A 7,999-nucleotide genomic window follows, 5' to 3' on the forward strand; every position below is an offset into this window, starting at 1 on the left:
AGCTAGATAGAAGAGTCCCTTCTCTTTCCCCTCTCTACATTCTCCTCATCCTTCCTCACCTATTCTTCTTTCTTTTCTTTTTTTTGGAATGATTCTTCACCTTTTCTTCTTTTCCTTCCCTTCTCCTCTTTCTCTTCATTCCTTTTCTTTCTCCCTTTCTTTCCTCTGTTCCCCTCTTTTCCCTTGGCAGTTGGCTCTACTAGCTGCCTGCCAACAGTCCAGGATTGTTTTTGCAGTCGACAGCCAGAACCACCTCCCCCCCCTGGTCATCCCTCCCTCTCTTTACACCACTTCTTCATCCCCCTTGCTGTCGGCATGCATCCCTACCCTAGGTAATAGCCCATAGCCACATCCCTCCTCTTTCACTCCTGGTAAACAACCTTGCTGATTGCTGCCTTATTTCACATTTCTCACAGTTTTCCCTTCTTCTAACCTTTCCCAATATATTTGGATAGATCTTTTTTTTTCTGAAATGGTGAAATATAATCATTAATAAGGGGGAGAACCATGGAAGTCCACCCCAAAGAACACAACATAAGATACAAAACAGAAAATACAAGAGAACTCAAGGAGGTAAGAAATCAAACCACTCCAACCCCACTCGATGAACCCGAGACCTAGCTAAGGAGTTAGCTTCACCATTAGCCGATCTCCTCACATGCTTAAATACAACATAGGTACCCGAAATAATATCATCAATTTCATCAAAGAAAGAAGTAAATCTCCATGGAGGAACTGCCAACCTACGAAGCCACCACACCACATTTTGTGAGTCACTCTCCACAATGGTGAGATCCAGTAAATCCCTATCAAGTCTTTTGATACCTTGATATACCACCATTACCTCCACCCCACTAGCATCACACAAACCTAAAGGGCCAGAATAAGACCATTCAACATCACCACAAGAATTACGGCAAATACCCCCAATCCCAGCAGGACCCGGATTCCCTAGGCTCGATCCATCAAAATTAAAGTTTAATCATGCCACAAGGGAGGGCCTCCCAAACCTGAACAATCTGATAACGATCCTCCCTACTAAAACACACTTCTCGCCACCCCTCCCACAAATCAAATGCTGATACAAATCTAAATTCTAGAATGCATCTCACCCAATAAATAGTAAGATCGATAATTTTAATATAAAGCCAGTGAGGAGATTTGGCCATCCTCTCAAAAACTCTCGAGTTCCTCTCTTTCCATATTACCCACCATGTAGCAAGAAGGCATATTCTCCACAACATTTTACCTTTCCTTTTCCACGTCACCAAATCCCAACTTGGCATCAGATCAGGGATAGAAGATGGAAAGACCCAACAGATGCCAAACCTCCGCAAAATATAACCCCAAATCTCTCGAGCCACCCTGCAATGTATACATAAATGTCCCACAGATTCAGCATCTTCTATACACAAAGGGCAATGATCCACGAGCCACATACCACGTTTCTGAAGGAAATTGATCGTTTGAATCTGATCACGGCTTGCCGCCCAACCAAAGATACAAACTCTTGGAAGGCATTGGAATTTCCACACCCTGGTTGAAATAGAGGATATACCACAAGGCACCAAACAGGAATAAAAAGATTTAACAAAGAAAATACCTGAGGAGTCCCAAGTCCATACTCTCTTATAAGACCCATTCCGCTTAATGTAACACCCTTCAATCAACTCTAGAAATTGTGATACCGCTACCATTTCTCTATCAAAAAAGTTTCTCTGAAAACCCGGTGTCCAATCCAAACCACTCCCCTGACGATGAAAGCATTCAGAAAGAAAGGCCTCCTTAGCATAAGCGACAATATACAAATTAGGGAAGAGATCCATAAGGGGCAGTACATTACACCACACATTCATCCAAAATCTAATACGATACCCCTAGTAAACCTTATACCTGACAACCTATCAGAAATCATGTCTTATCCTCAACATAGTGTGCCACACAATCATACCCTGTTTATTAAGAAGACTATCAGACTCCCACTTCCCAGACTTATAACCATACTTACTCCCAAGCACCCGAACCTAAAGGTGTGATTGCTCCTTCCCAAACCTCCATAACCACTTGTCCAACAAGGCATGATTGAATTCTCTGATTCTTCTAATCCCCAACCCTCCATTCTAGAACGGGAGGCATAGCTTCTTCCATTCCACCAAAGGAATACCCTCTTTGTCATCAGAGCCCCCCATAAAAATTTGCGCTGAATCTGCTCGTATCTCAACACCACACTCACAGGACATTTGAACAGAGAGAGAATGAATATGGAAATATTGGCCAATACCACTTTTACAAAAGTCAATCTACCCCTTCTAGAGACAAGATTCCTTTTCCAAGTCTCTAATCTTCTTTGGGTAGATCTACTGTATAGAACTATTGTCCAAAGCTTTTCTCGCCATTCAGCCCCCCTGTTGTTCATTTCACATCTTTGCTTTCCTTCACTACCTGCAGCCTTCATGTGAATTTTCACCATTTTACCCATAATGTTTCATGTTACTAGTGGCTTGTACAATTCCTAGATGGATCGAGGCTGACACTATCGATCTTTCTCCCCTTCGGCTCTCTTACACATTGGGATTCGAGGTTGAGGCATGCAAGGTTTTAAATTTTGGTTTCGGTACCCATTTCGGACCCCACTGAAATCCGAAAGTTCAGGCCGAAATTCAGTAATAATTAAAAATATTATTTAATTAATTTCGAAATTTTGGAAATCTCGGACCGAAATTTTGTAACAGTTTTTTTTTTTTTTAAATTACATTAAATCGAAATTTCAGACCGAAATTACTGAAATTCCGAAATTTCGGATTTCGGCCGAAATTTAAAACCATGGAGGCATGTAGATCAGGTGAGATCATCTTCTTGTTTTTCAGTTACCTATATTGACCACATGTTGCTGCCTTCACCTCATTGATCAACTATCCTTTCACCCATATTTTACCATGAGTCTATTTTAACCTAGTTTGGTGCATATGGTTTGGTGTACTGGCCCTAGCTTTGATTTCGTTATGTTATTTCATATTGTAGATAGATTTTCTATGGATGCCTTTATTTATATACATATTTGATTTTCTACGGATTGAATTAAGCTTATTGATGAATTCTCTTTAATGTAAACACTCGTGTAAAAACCTAGCTAAGATTTGACTGATTTTCTAAATGTCTAATTTGATTTGGGATTGGCAACACTAATTCTAATTAAAATTTAGACCCTTTATGCTCCTAAAAGTTCTCCCAAAAACATGCAAACCTTAGGTTCGCAACAATTTAGTATCAGAGCTCGATTTGATTCACATCAAGTGTAGGTCGTAGGTAGCTCGTTTAGCACACCAAGTGATAGATTAAATCCCTTCTGGAGTCTAGATTAGTCAATCTTGACTGTTAGGGCATCTTTAGGTCTCAGGATCTGTCTTAGGTCATTTAGGTGTCATTTATTAGTATTGTATCGTTTTATTTCTATTTAGATGTAATATCTTTCCAAAGTCTGTACTCTGTGGGGTTATCCTCCATGTTGAGTTATCCACTTTCAACGATGGCCACATCAGGGGCACAGACGAGCCAAGCCTGGGGACATGACAACGAAGCACTCAAGCTACATTAGATCAACACTCCGACATGATAGTTGAAATTAAAGTAAACTTGAATCGCATCAACAAACATCGTGGGCTAAATGGTCCCAGGGATGTCATGACTCCTAGGAATGCATGCCCAGCCTATCCATCTATGCAAGGCAAGACGAGACGAAAGGACACTGGCAAACTCCCTTCTACCTCAACCAATAGAGGCCCTGCGTCTAGTCACTCGAACCCCACTCTTCCTCCTCAGAGTATGGCCACAAGACCACCCATAGGTGAAAGGAGTGCGGGGCGTGAACATCATGTACCAAAAGGTCCAGAACCATACGATACCACCTTCAAATACTTCATATGTGGTGAATAGAACAGTGAGTCATCAGATTGTCCGCATAGGACATTCAATCCTCAAGCCAATCTAGTAGAAGTCATAGATGATGAGGATAGAACTGACCACAAGAGAGGAAATAGTCTCCATGATGAAAGTGCTCCACAAGAAGGGGCAAATGAGCAACAACGTGAAGACGAGAATAGTGAAATTGTACCTGATGGGCATCAAGAAGGAAAAATTTGTGCGACCCAACACAGGGTAAGTCAGTCCATTAAAAGTCAAACTCTAAACACTCATATCTTTTCCTATCATCATGACTGCTTCTTAGATGTGTCTCATTTGATATCAATTAGTGTCGCTAGGTTCTTCGATTATCTCATTTCTGGAGAGTTTTAGGGAGCAAAATAGGGGCTGAAGTTCAATTTGACAGCACATAGTACACCCGAGCAGAGGGACAAATAAAAGTGATCAATCACAGCCTTAGGAATTTGCTAAGGTGCTTAATCGGCAAGGGATTTCATCAATGGGATTTAATTCTACCCCAAGATCAATTCGCTTACAATAGTCCCCTTCGTTTCAATGGATATTCCCCCTTTGAGACCATCTTTGACCCCTCCATTGCCTACCTACCAGCTCTCATCCCTTCCTACTACCCCGATTGATGTAGTGCCGAAGCCAAGGACCTCGTTCATAACACAAGGTACAACAAGAAGCCGTAGAGAAACTGTGGGCGAGCCATGAGAAGTTTAAGCTGACTGTTGATCAGCTAAAGAGAGACTATCCCTTCAGCTTGGGAATTTAGGGACAATACTACCTCAACATGACTAATTTGCGATTGGAGACCCTCATCCTACAAACTTTGGAGACTCACCAGAGCCTTTCCTCAGTGTTTCGTCACCTTCTGGGCGTTTACCTCATAGACACTTGGATGACAGAGATCTACTAAGTATTTCATCTGAGATACTTAGTTCATTGGCGGGTGCAATCATGCTCGTGGTTAGATGCAATACAAAAGGCCATGTTTCAGAACATAGCAAACATTTAGTCGGCAGAGTTGAGTTCTTCGTACACAAGGGGAACTGACGTGACACGTCCCACTTGAGGGCCCTATGTTCCTTCAAGTTATATGGGATCATTCTAGATTATGTTTTATTTCTGTTTTAGCTAGGTTTCATTTTTATGCACATTTTATTATCCTAGAAGGGCCTATACATCATTACCACCTAAGTGAAAAAGAAAGAAAAATTCCTCTTCTTGAACTTATCATGGGTTAGAATTTCAAAATACATTCTTTCCGAGTTTTCTAATTTTTTATTAACCACACGGAAAAGGTGCTGCAGAGAATGATTGTCGAACTGAGATTCGAAAAAGGTGGGGACTGCATGCCACCTTCTTTGGTTAAGATTAGAATTTAGAAGTAAATGGGGACTGCATGTTACCTTCTTTAGCTGAGACTAGACGCAGATTAGAACAGTGAAGTTAGAAGTTCTTTATTTATTTTCCACACTTACTTTTTTCTGTAGTGACTGCATGTGCACTTGCGGTTGCAAATTGAATATGCAGACAGCTATTAACACCGTAACATAGTTTGTCTCTTTTATTCAATCTATTTTGGGGAATGCATGTCGATATATGAACTCAATCAAGTACAGTGCATGTGCCTGAGGGCATTACATCGAAGAGGGAGACACCGATAACGAGGAGTACAATGACAACTAACCAGTTTTTGATAATTTATAATTGTCATTTGAAGTTTGACTTTTAAAATTGATACAAACTTATCTCTTATATTATTTTTAAGAGTATCATCCAATATGCATTGGTTTGCCTGGAAAATTGATGAATAGCATGTGAAAACTTTGTTAGCAAACAAATTGTATTAAGATATTAATCATGGTAGATTTTATTTAAATTAATGAATTTCAATAGAATCTCAACTCAACTCAACTCAATAAAGCCTTTGTCCCAAACTAGTTGGGGTCGGCTAAATGAATCCTTTAGAAAAATTTCATGAAGAAGGTGAAAGGGATCTACCCGGCTCTAGTTGGGTTCTTTTGTGTGAATAATTTTCTTCCATTCTATCCTATCCAAGGTCATGTTCTCTGTTATGTTTCTAGCTATCAAGTCTTCCTCACTGTTTCTACCCAAGTTGTTTTCGGCCTGCCCCTACCTCTTTTTACTCCATCAATTTGGCACGAGTTGCCTCTTCTCACCGGAGCATCCAAAGGCCTGCGTTGTCCAAACCATCTTAAGCGGTGCTCTCTCATCTTCTCCTCAATTGGTGCCACCACCACCTTTTTACGAATGTCTTCATTTTTAATTCTATCTAACCTTATGTGGCCACACATCCATCTAAGCATTGTCATCTCTGCTACACTCATCTTATGCACATGCTACTTCTTGGTGGCCCAACATTCTGAGCCATACAGCATGGCTAGCCTAACGACCATCTTATAAAACTTTTCCTTCAACTTGGTAGGGATTTTACGATCGCACAGAACTCCTGAGGCAAGATTCCACTTCAACCAACCTGCTCTTATTCTATGGTTAACATCCTCTTCAATCTCTCCTTCCTTACATAGAATTGAACCGAGATAGCGAAAGATATCCCTCTTAGGTACCTCCTGTCCAGTCATATTTACTGCATCCTCGTCCTGCCTCCTCACATTACTAAAGTTGCACTCCATATACTCTGTCTTAGTCCCACTCAGTCTAAAACCTTTGGATTCAAAAGTAGTTCTCCATAACTCTAACTTAGCATTTACTCCTGCTTTTGTTTCATCGATTAATACTATGTCATCTGCAAATAACATACACTACGGCACCTCATCCTGGATACCCTCCTCCGTAAGCTCATCCATAACTAGTGTAAAAAGATAAGGGCTTAGAGTTGATCCTTGGTGCAATCCTATTCTATTGTAATTGGAAACTCACTAGACGTGCCATCCGTGGTTCTGACACAAGTTACTGCTCCATCACACATATCCTTAATCACATCAACATCTTTAGTAGGCACTTTTTTCATTTCAAAGACCCACCACATAACACTCCTGGGAACCCTATCATACGCTTTCTCCAAATCAATGAAAACCATATCAAGGTCCTTTTTATTTTCTCTAAATCTCTCCATTAACCGCCTAATCAAGAAGATAGCTTCAATAGTCGATCGTCCGGCATGAAGCCAAACTGACTCTCTGACACCCTAGTCTCTTTTCTCAGTCTATGCTCAATTACCCTCTCTCAAAGCTTCATGGTGTGACTCATTAGCTTAATTCCCCGGTAATTGGTGCAACTCTGAATATCCCCTTTATAGAATCTCTCTCTCTCTCTCTCTCTCTCTCTCTCTCTCTCTATATATATATATATATATATATATATATGTGTGTGTGTGTGTGTGTGAATGATTCTTACAATTTACGATACGGCTTACTATCTGGTACGATTTTATTTAGATCTGAATGAATCCTACGATTTATGAAATGTCTTACGATTTACTATTCGATTTCAATTTTCAAAACATTGCATGCATGGATATGTGAAGTGCGGAAGACACATATAGGATAATGGGCTTTATAGACTCATCTGTGTCTTGACGAGACAGGTTTACTCTGTCTCACCCTAATCACATAACTTATTCCAATTGATAATTTTATCAGTTATAGTTTGAATATCCACAAACCAAATTAGAATAAGCTTCAAGCTTATATCATGAAGATCATTCCATCCAGGGTGGGCTAATTTTATATGTTTAACAAAAGATCAACTAGCTGAAACCAAATACCAAAATATGTTGACTTGATTGTAAGTTTGCCAACACATTCAAAGCATGGTAAGCGATCATGAGATTTCTTATCAGCAGATGAGAAGGTCCACAAATAGGGAAGCCGACAAGCTTGCAAGGGAAGGTGTTTCCAAAGAGGACTTGGAGGTTTACAACTTCCTTCCGCCTTGATCTCGGCTTTATCTGCGTGATGGGGTTGCTATATACTTTTGGCTATGTATCCTCATTTTTCTTCTCCTGTAATTATTTGACCATCTCGGTCTTTTTATCAATGAATTGCTTTGACATTCAAAAATTATTGCCCCAGTCAAACTACAGCCA

Source organism: Tasmannia lanceolata, unplaced genomic scaffold (assembly GCF_043159265.1).
Source record: "Tasmannia lanceolata isolate RefF3 unplaced genomic scaffold, GAP_Taslan_0.1 ptg000006l, whole genome shotgun sequence".
Lineage (NCBI taxonomy): Eukaryota > Viridiplantae > Streptophyta > Magnoliopsida > Canellales > Winteraceae > Tasmannia > Tasmannia lanceolata.